General features: G+C 42.3%; 1 protein-coding gene across 11 annotated transcripts in view; it reads left to right on the top strand.

Moving 5' to 3' along the window:
• Positions 1-14,037, top strand: part of pou3f3b (POU class 3 homeobox 3b) — a 184,433-nt gene that overhangs the window by 88,974 nt on the left and 81,422 nt on the right. For 7 of the 11 annotated variants that reach the window (XR_005638397.1, XR_005638395.1, XR_005638399.1 and 4 more), the window contains one exon: positions 237-304. The exons of the other annotated variants lie outside the window; for them this stretch is intronic. The gene's annotated coding sequence lies outside the window, so the exon portion shown is untranslated. The remainder of the gene's footprint in view (positions 1-236; positions 305-14,037) is intronic. 11 annotated transcript variants of the gene reach the window in all.

The following is a 14,037-nucleotide window of genomic DNA, read 5'->3' as shown; positions in this document are numbered from 1 at the left end:
AAGATTACATCAAAGATTCGTGCAAAATAACCTCACTTTTCCTAAAAGGAAACTGTTAAACAGTACACACACACATAGAATGAAAGCTCCTTTAGTCTTTATCTTCAGTGCAAAAAAAAATAAAAAATGAATGTGGCTTCTGTGTGACCCTGGCACTGTTGTGTGCTAACATGTTCCACTGGCTTTTCTTTTACCCCCCCACCCCTCCCTTCCCTCTGCTCTTCTTTTTTTCTCAGATTGATTGTGTTTCTCTCTCATCGTCTGATGCACAGATCCAGAGACTTAGGAGCTGACTATGGAGGAGGTGAGGGGGTTAACTGCACTCGCCAATTTAGATTTACTGTGAGACAGACACTAGTTGGGAGAGGGGGGGGCATGTTGTCTCCATGGAGATAAGGGAAAATGGCACATTGCGTGTGGAAGTGTGTATGCACATGCTCAGGCGTTCAACTTATTGTCACCAGAAAGCTATTTATTTACTGTGTGTGTGTGTGTGTGTGTGTGTGTGTGTGTCATTCTCTGTGTACATGATTCTTCTCGTTTAGCTTAACCACGGGCTGTAAGTGTGGTGCCTGTAAGCTATCTGGTCAGGGTTTTTGTCACCTTCCTGGGTCCTCCTGTCGTTTTCTGACTGACAGTGTGTGCAATGCGAGAAAGTGAGTTCCCTCAACTTGCCTTCTCTGCTTTAGTTCTTAACTTCTTGCGTTTCACAGGATAATGTTTGGCAGCGTAGACTTGTTGCTTTCAGCTGCGCGTCCTATCAGTTCGTTGAGTCTTCTCTTTACCTTTCCCACAGTGAATTTCTCTTCCTGAATGATCACGGAATTGTCTTGCAAAGGCTTGTGGTCTTCTCTCTGCAGGACTTGGTCATAGCTTTTCGTAGCTGTTTTGCACATATCTTCATATCCGTGAGCAGGTGAAAAGATGTCTGGGTGTATAATCCGTGCTAAATTTGGTTTGTGTGATTTAGATTAAAAAAAACAATTTGATCTGAAATTGATCTAAATATTTTTTATTTTTTTTATTTTTAGGCTACTTGTACACCTGTAGTTCAGGTTATTCGACCTGCACCTGAAGCATTTTGTAAATACTATATATCAGTGTTGTAGTACTCGAGATCGTTCTTCACTTTTTAGAGGTCTCGGTCTCGGAATCGACCGCATTTTTACTTGGCCTCGTCTCGGTCTCGGATAAAGTGGACTCTGGATTTTATTGTCATGATCACAACTACAGAGATATCATGAAGTATATATCTCAAAGTAGTACAAAAAGAAATGAAAGATCCACTGAAAATAGGATATTTCTGTAAACAATCTGTGATATGTAACATTATTCCCGCATTTATCTTATGAAAAAACAGTAAATATAATAGGGAAGAGGAATAAAAAATGTTAAACCAAATGTTACACCAAACATTCAACTAAATATTTCACATTCGATTAATTGCGGTCTTCACGATTAGCTAATCGCATTCTTTCAAATCGCCATTTTGATTTGAAAACGATTAATCGTTTCACTCTTAAAGAAAACTGCTAAAATACATGGACACGGGCACAACCTGCTGCAGGCAAAGTCCCCATACTCACGTGCTCATGCGTACATATGTTGTCATGGTAACCAAATGATCTTGCATCATTATATACATTGCTTTTACAGATATCGTAGACGATAGCTTTCTTGACAGTTGTGATGAGCAGATGGATTTAAGCGTGGTTTAATGTCGTTGAACTACCGTCAGAAAATCCTGTGGTTGATCTGCTTTTGTTTCCCAATTAGTTTGGAATGTTCCAGAAGTTTTTGGTCAGTCAGTAGTTTAGTCCATAGCACATATAACACCTTCCTTAAATGAACCACATCAAGCTGGTAAGGTGCAAAAGCACCTTTGATCATCTAGCTCTTGTGCATGCATTGTTTCAGCGTGTGTTCATTGATTTAATTGACATATTAAGTGTGACGTATTAAGCCTAGGATGATGTCAAGTTGTCTATATTTGACCAGGTGTTTAGGAGGCAAGCATACTGTACACTATCTAACAAGAAAATAGGGCTCCTGGGTAGCTAACCTGGTAGAGCAGGCAATATAACATAGGCTGCAGGTTCAACTCCGCCCTGCGGCCCTTTACTGCATGTGAGTCCCCCTCTCTCTCCCCTTTCATGTCTTCAGCTGGCCTAATAATGTCCCCAAAAAATCTTTAAAATAAATAAAAATGGGCCCAGAAAGGAAATGTATCACCAGTACTTGAACTGATATTGCTAAAATAAGCCATGTATAAAAATCTGTATTTTTTTCCAGGGGTATTAAGACATCCTATTGTTCCCCCTCTGGAAATTAAATCACCATCTTACAGGCTACAGTGTGTTTTCTCTCCAACTCTGACAGCACCTGGTGATTACCTCTATCTCCGGCATAATTCAACGTTCACACAGCCTCCACAGACGTTTGTACAGTACAACTACATCCCGCCAAAGTTAACCATTAAAGATCCCACCCCAGATGGTTTCTGGGTAATGGTTTTCCTCTCTCATCATCAAAACCACTCGAGTTAGGAGATCAGCAGAAACGAAAGACAATCCTCAACCTACCCTCACCCTTCCATTCAAAAGATGATTATATTATTTTATTACGCCTCAAAGACTAAAGATTTATGCCGGCACCCAATCTGCCGACGCTTAGTTGGGTCTGGGTTCATTTCAGCCTCTGCCTCCTCCCGTCTTTCTGCTGACTCTGTGCAATCCGAGGCTGGTGAGTAAATCTAATATAAAGGCGTTATTGATTTGCAGGCCCTTAATCACTTTGATTTGGCCCAGTTTTCACTGACCCCCACTGCAGCTATGAGTTCCCCAGGGGTGGGCCTTCAGCATCGCAGACGGGCAGACACTCGGAAGCAAATGTAATTTTTCTCCGATGCCAAAGAGATTTAGAAATCCCATCATCAATCATCTCATCACTAATATTTATACATGTGGGGTGGCGATCGATGTTTATATATATATATATATATATATATATATTTTTTTTATTCAGCTCATCAGTGTGCTGGAGGAACTTTATGCATGAGTGTAGTGTATGTGTGGAAGCAGTGCATAACCTAAATGACTGTGTATGGAAATCTTATAACTCACAGATCTGTTATTAGTTTGAAAGTTTTGACTTTTGAAACTGGTCAGATTGAAAAAAGAAGAGTTGATGGCCTAAAAGTATTTGGACACTTGCACATTGAAGCCATAACGTAGCAGTTGAAACCGTTAACAGCCCCCACTTTGAAGATTTATTAGTGAGTTTGTAGTCTCGCATTGCCAGACCTTCCTCTGCAGCGCTGCGGAGGGGGGTCTGGTTAGTCCACACAACGTTCCACGATGGGAGAAAAACGTGCTCTGGTTTCTTTAAACCAATCACAATCGTCTTGGGCGGCTCTAAGTGCCGGACGGAGCCACGGTGCCTCTGCTAAATAGTCTCAGGAAGGAACTTGTTTTGGTGGAACATGTGTACGTTCAAAAGTAGTTTTAGTCGTGCAACAGAAAACAGATTGGACAGATAGTCTAGCTAGCTGTCTGGATTTACCCTGCAGAGATCTGAGGAGCAGTTAACCATAGTCCTCACAAATCCACCGAGTATATAAATTCTAACACAAATAAAGAGGAAGGTATCCAACATCCCGCCGAAAAGAAGGACATCTGGTGGAATTTTCTTTGAGTTTGGGAACTGGCGATAAGGTCTGGCTGACAGCAGTGACAGTTCATCCATAGAGCTCTGTGCAGACTCTACCACCCTCCTTCAGTGTTATATTTCCTATTATTCCCATGCTTCCAAGTGTAGCGTATATATTTCTATGGCAATTAATATTCTATATTTTCATGTTTCATAACTGGCAATGTTTTGCATTTCAATTGAATATTTTGCAACCGTTCAAAACAAGAAATTTGAAGGCGTGATCTTGAGAAAATACAGATTAATCAACAATGAAAATAAATGTTAGTTGCAGCCCTATTTTGGACGCAGAATGCTAAAGTTGCAGTTTCTCAGATCTTCAGTTACCATTTGCTATAGGTGAAAAGTCAATGCATTGACATTTTAATGTTTTGCAGCTAAAGTTTTATGAATTTTTTAGCATAAATCTGCTAATTACCAGAGCGGTTTGTTGAAGCATGAGCCTGTCAGGGCTGAAATGCTGGAATGTACTTTTGAGAGCCTGTGAATACTTTGTTTCTCCATAGTTGCACTTTTGCAGCTTAATGCATGGTTATGGATATAATGTATTTTGAATTATTTGTGTATAAGTATGTATTATTCGCATTTATGCAACAAATTATGCTCCAAAATGAACATTTCCCTTAATTGGTAATACGGGTTTTAGCCCAAACCATTAACAGAGTAAACCAAAGCATGTCATTTTTTTGCAGTATATTACACACAGATGATTTTCACTTTATAGCAGCAAGACACATTTTACGGTACAGTACAGAAGGAACTTTAAATCAATAGTTAATATCAATAATCTTTGACAGGAAGTAAAATATAATCTTAGCCCGTGTGCGCTCACACATAACCCCCACCCACACACCCAAAACCTACTAGAATGTATATATTTTATGTGTATCTCGGCACGGCGTGCCCATGTGACTGTGCGGGCCATGCGTCTAATAGATGTGTGCCGCTATATGCCGGATTTCATGAACCAACTGTCACTTGGTAAACAATGCTAATTAAGAGAGACAGTTGGATTGCCTCGGTGACCCCTCTCCCCCATCAGTGTTTGTTTGTTTTTATTGTTCATGCTAATTAGGCTTAATCCCCTGTTCTCTCGCCGTGGACTCTGACCAGCGTCGGGTGTCCGTGCTGCAGCCAATCACGTGCAGCCATACTGCGGGGTTGAGACGTAGAGGAGGGGTGATTGCCGTGTGGGTACATGAAGAAGGGAGAGGAAAGGGGAGTTGAGCTTCTAGCTGGACTGGTGTGTGTGTGTGTGTGTGTGTGTGTGTGTGTGTGTGTGTGTGTGTGTGTGTGTGTGTGTGTGTGTGTGTGTGTGTGTGTGTGTGTGTGTGTGTGTGTAGGGGGGTATCATGTCGGGTGGGGCCCCTGGCAGCCATTGTCTTGCAGTACAATGATACGGCTCACAAGTGAGCAGTGGGCCAATAATGAGGAGGAGGCCCCACTGAACAGCGTGTCCCTGCCAATTGTTCTCCCGCCACAGTGGGAGAATGGAGCTGTCCACACACACACACACACACACACACACACACACTACACATCTATACTCTTAATACCTTCCTTGCAGTATGCCCACTCTCCTCTCTCTATGCGTCACACTCCCATCTCATATCTCTGACATGGGGAGTGTGTTCACTAATGGCTAATTAAAACAGGACTATTAATGAATGGCCAAGGAGCAGACATGATAAGGAAACTTAGAGGGGTGAATTAACACATCCTTAACGTGTCATCACAACCAGCTGTGTGTGTGTGTGTGTGTGTTGTCTGTGTGTGTGTGTGTGTGTCTGTGTGTGTAACAACATATTTTTTTAGATAATGGACAAACAGGCATGCCGCTCCTTTAAACACTGAATATATGAAATATTATGCTGATAAATATTACTGTGGTACCAAAAGTCACTTATTGTTACAGTAATAGTATTAATTAGTGTGTAAATATAACAAGAAATGCTTTTTTTTTTAAAGTGAAATGAGCTTTATCGGTACCGACTGTAAGAGTTCAAGCAGCCAAGGAAAATCTTATAACGTAAGGTTTGAGGGAGAATAGATGACCTTGACTAAAATATTAGGTTTCCTTGATGTCATAGAAGACCATGAAAGTCCTTCAGTTTCATCTCTTGGTGTGCACAACTATGCAGATCTGATATAAAGTACTCAGAATTAGGGTTGGGTATTGTTTTTTTTATTGCTAAGGCCATATAGTCAATTTTTTATTTTAATTTTATTTGTTTTCTTCAGGCCTTTATTTGTATAGGACAGTTTTAGACTTGAAAGGGGAGAGAGAAGGGAAATGACCTGCAGCAAAGGGCCGCAGGTCAGAGTCGAACCCGCGGCCGCTGCATCAAGGAGTAAACCTCTATATATGGGCGCCCGCTCTACCAGGTGAGCTAACCAAGCGCCCCACATGGTCAATTTTAAATGATATATTTAAAATGTAATAACAAATAACTTATAACAATAACTTATGTCAGCAGTCAATTTCTGTTAAACGACAAAAAGAGCCACTAGATGGCAGAAGGGATTCAACAACATTGAATGCACCATGCGCTTACGAGGTACAATTGAACGCATGAAGTCCCGTCGGTGTTGTTTCTCCGACGACTCCGGCAGTGGGCACGGTGTCTCAAAGTGCAGCTAGTCTGCTCTGTGTCTTTAGCTGCAGACTGTTGCATGTTGGAATCCTTTCCAGTGAAATAGTTTAAGCCAGCTTCTAGCTAACAGTAGGCTAACATTACCTGCTGCCAAGTGTAGTGTTATCTAGCGTCATGTGCTGTGATGATTCTGTTGCCTGTAACGTCCATTTAAGAGCACCAGGTGGCACCGATATGAGGCAGTGAAATCTGGGTTGTCATTCGGTCCGGTAGATACCAGTCGCTTAGGAACCAGTGCTATATTGGCACCAGGTTTCGGTACCCAACCCTAATCAGAAAACATAACAGACATAATGAAGACATTTCTTGGATGGTTTGAGGAGGTAAAGAAGTGACGTAATGGGAGTATGTTTTATAACAATCTCCCCAGCCGTTCACTCACTCAGCCTCGGTGCTGCCATGCTGTGAGGACTGGGGCGAGCTCGATGGGGCATGATGGGGCATGATGGGTCGGGGCGTGCAGCCAGAGGTCACCAGAAGCTATTACCGAGGGCGGGAAGTGGAATTATGCACGACTACCTGTGGCTTTGTCCCAGTGGCTCAGCAGTGGTCAGCGGGGGTCACTCATGCCTCAGTTGCTGCCCAGTGAGCCCTGTCTACTGGTCGTGTTGGTTGTAATGAATTAGGATTATATGTGAAATATTTTTTTTCCCACTCTGTGTCACGGTTTATTAAGAGGAAATGCACATTAACAAGTGTGTCACCTCCGGGATTTAAAAGCCTTCCTCTCTTTTTTATTTTTTTTTTGTTGGTAGAATTGAGTGTTCCAGTTGAAAGAGCGGCACATTTCTGGCTGCCTGTGAGAGACACTTTGGGGAGAAACTGTTGACTGCTCTTCATATCGAGGCTGGCGGCAGGCGGTGCTTCCCCTTCTCAGAGCTGCCGTGTTGCACAGTCGAAAGTAAAACTCCTCCTCGCCGCTGCGTGAGATTCTGACGGAGGGAAATGGCGAAGGGGGGGAAAGCAGAGTTCTTTTTTGTGAGCGCTCAGCAGATTTAGAGGTCATGCAAGGTAGTTCTCGGAGCTGGAATCCTTCTGCAGAGTGCACACCAACATGCACACACTCTTTATTTTCTCACAGCCACACACACACACACACAGAAAATGTCACTTTCACACACGAAAAAAGGAGAAGCGATACGCAAGCGGAGGTGAGAGAGCGGGGTCAGATGAGGAGGAGTTGGGCTGGATGGAGTGAGAAAAGAGGAGTAAAAAGTGCTGAACACATGAGAGGAAGATGTGTAATGATTAGCTAGCGAGCCGGCCAGTATCAGGAGGCAGTTGGGGCTTTATGGTTGCCTTCATGCTCTGTCAGCTTAGCCCCTCTGAACGACAGGAAAGCCCATTTCCTAGCCCGTGGCTCTGTGACCAGTGGAGGACAAACTCACACTTACACACACACAAAATACACCTAACTTCATGCACACACTTAAAACATGGTATGTGTAGAAACATCAATACATCATTGTCAAATTCATTGTGATACATGAATAATGAGACCAAGGCCGACACGATGCAAAGTTCCTTTTTCACACCGTTGCTATTATTTCAAGAGCTTAAAGGATTTTTATTGTTTGATTTCATTTCTAGTTTCACCTTGCATTCCTTATTGAACAGGGAAACTACGGAAAGTAGACAAGGTCAAAATTGAACCTCAGTCAGTCTAATGGTTTGATGTCTACAAAGGACAGTTTGGGTAATAATTTTACTGCTCAGCTTCGGTTTTCTCTTCAAAATAAGTTTCTTACTTGGAAACCTGTCTGTTTTTACCCCATCTGCGTTCTGTTTTCTCAGTAATTAAGTTAGTAAGTACAATAATAGTCTTACAAACTGGCCAGAGCTATGGAAATGCTCCCAAAGTTGTGAGTTGTTTCTTTCCTTGACACCACATTTCCCATAAATCCCTTTGTTTAATGTATTAAAACGATCATTGGATTTCTCTTTACTGAGAATATATTAAAAAATGATTTCTATCGAGTAGTTTTCCCTCCAAATCCGAGCTTTAAGCGTAAGCTCAGAGTCGGGCTGCTAATCATGTTTGTTTGCAGCAGTTATATAAAATCCATCAAGGTAGCACCTTTAAACATGCACGCACACTCAGTCACCAAAACACACACAGGCCTATGACTCATACACACACGCAACGCTGACAAGTACACACGTTCAAACCTATACAGGCACTTTCACACCTTTTATATCCCAAAAACAAACACTGACAGATTGGCCACAGATTGACGTACGCTTCTTCCTAATCAGTAAAGCTGATGAATTTAGGCGGGCGTCTCCCCAGTGGCTGTTTTGTGAGGTTCAGCTCAGCAGAATTACCTGACTGGCTGCTATGGAGAGGTCAAAGGTCGCCCTGTCTGTCTGTCTGTGCTCTCCTCAGCAATCTCCTCTTTCCTCGCCGCGCATCCCTTCCTCATATTAAATCACACTTGACACACCTGGAGCACTGAAGCAGCCTCATCCATATTTTATCTGTTTTTTTTAACGCAGCAGCACTTTTTTTTTTTTTTTGGGAACTGATATATTTATTAACTGACCAACGCCGCAGCTGCGTGCTTGCGCCATCATGGGGGGGAGGAATGATCGGGTTTGTTCGGGAAATAAAATGAAAAGGAGCTGTGACAAGTTTATGAAGTAAGCACGACGGCCCTTCATTACTCTGCCGAACCCCCCCCCCGGCCGCCGGCGTTTTCCGATGCCGGGTTACACAGCGCAGTCATGGCACAGTGGTGGTAAAGCGAGTGACTTGTCATGGAGAATCTTCCTTGTGCTATAACTTAGCCCTTAAAGGCCTATTATTCCTGAAGAAGCCCGCTGCCGAAACCAGGTTACTGTCATAACTCAGGGATGGAAGGCCCTTTTCTCTCTGGTGGCAGGGGGAGAATGTTTATGGAGGAGGTAAATAATTCAATCGGGTGCTTTATCGCACAGGGGCCTCGCTGTCATTCACCCGTTTTTTGTTTTTTTTGGCTTTCTTTGGTTTCTTCTCCACACTCAAACAGTGAGATAGAATGGGCACAGTTTGCCCTTTTTTAACTACACTTTAGCAGAGCAAAGCCCTTTAAACGTATGAGGAGAGGCAGGGTTAAGTGGGAGAAAAACAGGAAAAATACCTACTTGTGTGGTGTGTATATGGTGTGTAAGGATACACACTTGTCACCTGCACACACTAACAAAGTACTTTTGGTGTTTTCTATGAATCATGTCTAAATATTTGGCTTGCATTGTTGCTCACAGTGTTAACTTCCACATATTATACTCTCAAATGTGTAGCTACCATTTTATACAGAATAAGTTTTTGCAATGTTAAAGCCAGATTGACCCGTGTGACTAAATGTGCACGTAAAAGTAGAGACGTATCTGCATTTTATGACCCAGAAAGGTCACGTGGATCAGTTAATCAGCCACTGAATGGCGATTTTTAACCGAGCTTTCCTTCATCCACCCTCTGAGCTCTCATTTCCTCCCTCGTTTCCTGTACTTCATCTCTGCTTTCCATTCTCCCCACGACTGCCCTTTGCCATCCCTTCTCTCTGTCCCCACCACATACTTCTCTTTCATTCTGCGTGTCTCTGTGGGGAAATATAACCAAATTAAAAATCCATAATCATTTATTAAAGACAGTTTCACACCCTCTGAAGTATGGTATTTAACAAAACAGCCCTTCAAAGAGAGACCTCAGAAAACGTTTTTTTTATTCTCTTATTTCAGTCATTCAATCTGTAATTTTCTTTCAGCCTACTTCATGTCTTATTTTCAACATGTCATGTTGAATATATGCAGCAGTAGGTATTGATCTTTTTTCTTTGTCTGCCAGTTGAAATAATACATGTTTAAGAAAGTTCTCTATAAACATTCAGCATGCTACAGTATACTATTACTAAGATCTATAAACCTTTATGCTTCTATCTTCTTCTCCAGGCAGACGCAGGCTGAATTATAGTGAGTGTGTTTTGTCTGCCTCACCATGCTGCTATGAATGACTAACTGCCCACACCAGGTGTGTCATCCTCCAAGTCAAAGTGTGTGTGAACTGCTTCAGGTGCAGATTGAGAAAATTTATGAATGTGTGTCCGTGTGCATCCGAGTGTTGGTAGATTGAGAGCGAAAGTGATCACCGGCAGCTCCCGTCTCTCTCCAACAGTTCTTATAAATTGCCCTGTAAATTCTGTGTGTCCTTTTTGTTCTAGCACGGGCCCACATTTGTGCTTTGGCCACTGAAGAGTCCAGTCCTCGAACTCCGTCAGAAACCCCCCATCGGCTGCTATTCTCTTACTGACCTACCAAATGCCCAAACAACGTCTTACTCCAGCCTCTCACACACCAAATTCTGAACCTCAATAAAAGCGTTGAATGTAAAAAATAAAAAAATTTAAAAAATACTTTCGGTAAAGCCTTACAATTGCAACATTGCAACACATTCTAGCTGCAGGCATATTGAAACAACAAAAAAAAAGAGGTTCCGGTCAACCAGGAAAAGGGATCAAAAGTGTTTGTCCACCTTAAAAAATTGAAGGGACATCTAATATTGTCTGCCCCCAAATCTACTCCTCACCACAGTTCCAGACTGAAAGCAAACATTGCTTGAGATGAAGTGAGAATGCATGCCAACAAATAGAAGAAGGCAAACAGAGAGAAAACTGAGGCAAAGAGGTATTTGTTTGAGTCCAAACTTCATGCGAAAGACAAGTGAAAGTCGATCCCTCTGAAGCCTGTAGGTCAGGAACTGCACTTTTGTCCTTTTTCCAAAACATCCTGTGTATTCCATCTTGCAACGGACTGTCAATCATCCTTCATTTAGCCCTTCCTGATTGAGCTAATCATAATGGTTGTGACGTTTCGGTAGCTTTTTTCCTTTAGGTCATTAAACTGCTTGTCATCACACCGACAGAATGTGACAGTTTGTAGTGAGATCCCGTTCACGTGCCAGATTGTCATGCTTTTGATTTTTCCCAGAGGATTTCTGGAGAAAATAAGAAGTGTGTTTTAAGATGAGCAGAGACTATATGGATTAAGTTTAATATTTAACCCTGAATTGATCGCTGCCGACTTTAGATCGGGCTGAATTCTGCCAGATCAGTTGTCGTTTGACGCGCAGTTTGAGTTACCTGAACCATCAGCGATCTGGCTCTCGGACAATAGGCAGATCATAGATTTTGGTCGGCTGGCCACGGTCTGATTTCCATATTACTGCTGTCTAAAGATTTGTTCTAAACTGTAGTGAGCTTTAATATTATTGGAGGAGTTGTGGTTAATTGTAGTCTTGACTTAGACTACGGATCCATACGTATCTTTTAACTTTCCATCCATAGTAGAATTGCCGAAAGTAATGTTGTCTTTCTCTCTTTTTGTCATCAATGTTGGGGACATAGTCGCCTCGTTTGGAAAAACTTTATTGGAACCGTCAATGGACACAACCGACCGTGGGTTCCGTGTTTATGAGTTAACAAAACATCAAGTCTGCAAAAGATCTCAGTGCCATTTTATCGTTTAGTTTTTGAGTTGATTGGAGTCATTTCATGCTCTCTCTCTCTCTCTCTCTCTCTCTCTCTCTCTCTCTCTCTCTGTCAGACACATAGTTAAGCATCATATCCTTTTCTTTGAATTACTCTCCAGAGCGCTCTCCACCCCTCAATTGAGTTCAATTAATTTTGTCGACAAGAAATACAACATTGCCGAGGGCACACAAGCAGCATCTCTTACTTTCCATTTAGCAGTTTCTTATATCCCTCTGCCACACGTCTTTCTTTCATTGACTTCTTTCACAAATCTTCTTCAACCAGAGTCCAACCAGACCTGAAGGTGACCCACTTATTTACCATTCCCTGCTAACTGCAGAGTGGCTGCAGACCGAAGGGGGTTGTGATGAATCTTTTGCCTTTTTTTTTCCTGCCATCCTAATCAACAGGCATTGATTAATTGGATTAACCTGAAATGATCTTAATCACTGATCAATTTCCATTAGACATCCTTAAATACATCTTAATGGGATTGGAGGAGTGTCAGGTGTGTTTATACGTGTGTATGTATAGTGTGTTCATTTAAGTCGGCATGCACAATATGTGATGTGTTTGTGTTTATACTTCATATTTTTAAGTGTTAATGTGAACTAGGGCCCGGTATCGTTCAAACTTTTTCAATTACCGGTACCTATACCAATACCGTGGCTTCAATACAGGTTCCTAAAAGATAGAAAATTACTACATTACGGCACACATCTTGTTATTGTTCAGCTCCTACTACGTGCCTGCCTCTACGACGTGTTACGTTAGACAGCCAATTGCAAGCATTATTGGATCTTGGTAGAAGCATGCTGCATGCTTATTGGCTCACTGACTCTGATGAGATTTGCTCTTTAAGTATTGAAATTTGGTACTGAATGACGAGACATTTTTCGATACTCGATACTTCAGAGGCAATTCGGTCGGTGCCTAAAAAGTATTAAATTCTGTACCCAGCCCTAATGTGTACGATTGTATTTTCCTACATTTAGTTGTATTTGGACGGGCATACCTGTGTAGGTGTGTATACACATTTGCACTTCAGTATGTATACATGTGCATGAATTATTAGTCCGTGTGCAAAAGTATGTGGACACCTGACAAAAAGACAATTTTTGCCATCCCTCACCTGTTTCTTTGTGGCCCACAGGAGCACAGAGCGGTCTCAAAGTGAAAAAGGAATGATGTTTTTATTTCATTTCCGTAAATCTGTAACCCGTCGACTCGGGTCAGGAGCATTACACCGCATTAATCACACCTGTGGGTGCAATGTCACCCTCTGAACACATATTTATGCTGCACACCCACACACTCTAAACACTTTTCCTACTGACTGGAAAAGGAAAAAGATTGACTGCTGTGACGATGAATGGTTTCAGGTTCACGTTCATTCATAAAACCATCTTTACATATGTCCACATACTTTTTGCCATATATTATATATCTAGCTCCATTGATTCCATCTTTTGTTAAAGGGAACTCACTTTTAAATGGAGTCTTATTTGTTTGCAGTACCTAACTGCAACCGTGCCTTTACAACCTTAATAAAATATCCAGTGTCTTCCCTCCACCTCATCTCTCCCCTCCTCTTTTCTCTCTCCCACTGTCTCTCCTCCCGCCCTCCCTGCCAGCTCCTCTGTGATCCCACTGTCTCCCTCTGTTGTTGTTCTAAACAAGCAGCAGGGGGTTGTGGGTAGAGGCCTATACTCACGCTGGGTGTGTGAGTCACCGGAGGGGGGTGATGGGAGGGAGATGGCGAGGAGGGTGGGAGTGAGGCTTCCCTGCATCAGTCCCCCTCTCTTTCCTTTATCTCTCTTTTCTCTGGGAGCCAGAGGTCACTCGCTCGGCAGAGCGGACCGGGCATGCTGATATTTAGGTTTTAACTTGGAATAGTTTAAAAAAAAAATTTTTTATTGGAATAGTTTGGAAAATCTGGTTTTGAATCCGATCATCGGTTCCAACTTTAACATGCCTAAAGGTCCAAACGCACTGAAAGCGATGACTGCCGCGCCTCAGTTGACGCGCCTCAATTGATGCTTCTATGGCACACTGCAGGCATCAGATTTGAAGCGCTGACACCACAGAACCAGCAGTATTTTAGAAAAGGTAGCTATTTAAGCAAAGGTTTTGTATGTTACAGATCCCCCTATCAGTGGGGCCATGAGACT

Source organism: Perca fluviatilis, chromosome 24, assembly GCF_010015445.1.
Source record: "Perca fluviatilis chromosome 24, GENO_Pfluv_1.0, whole genome shotgun sequence".
Taxonomy (NCBI): domain Eukaryota; kingdom Metazoa; phylum Chordata; class Actinopteri; order Perciformes; family Percidae; genus Perca; species Perca fluviatilis.
The sequence above is the reverse complement of the archived record's forward strand: the minus strand, read 5'-3'. Positions and strand labels throughout refer to the sequence as shown.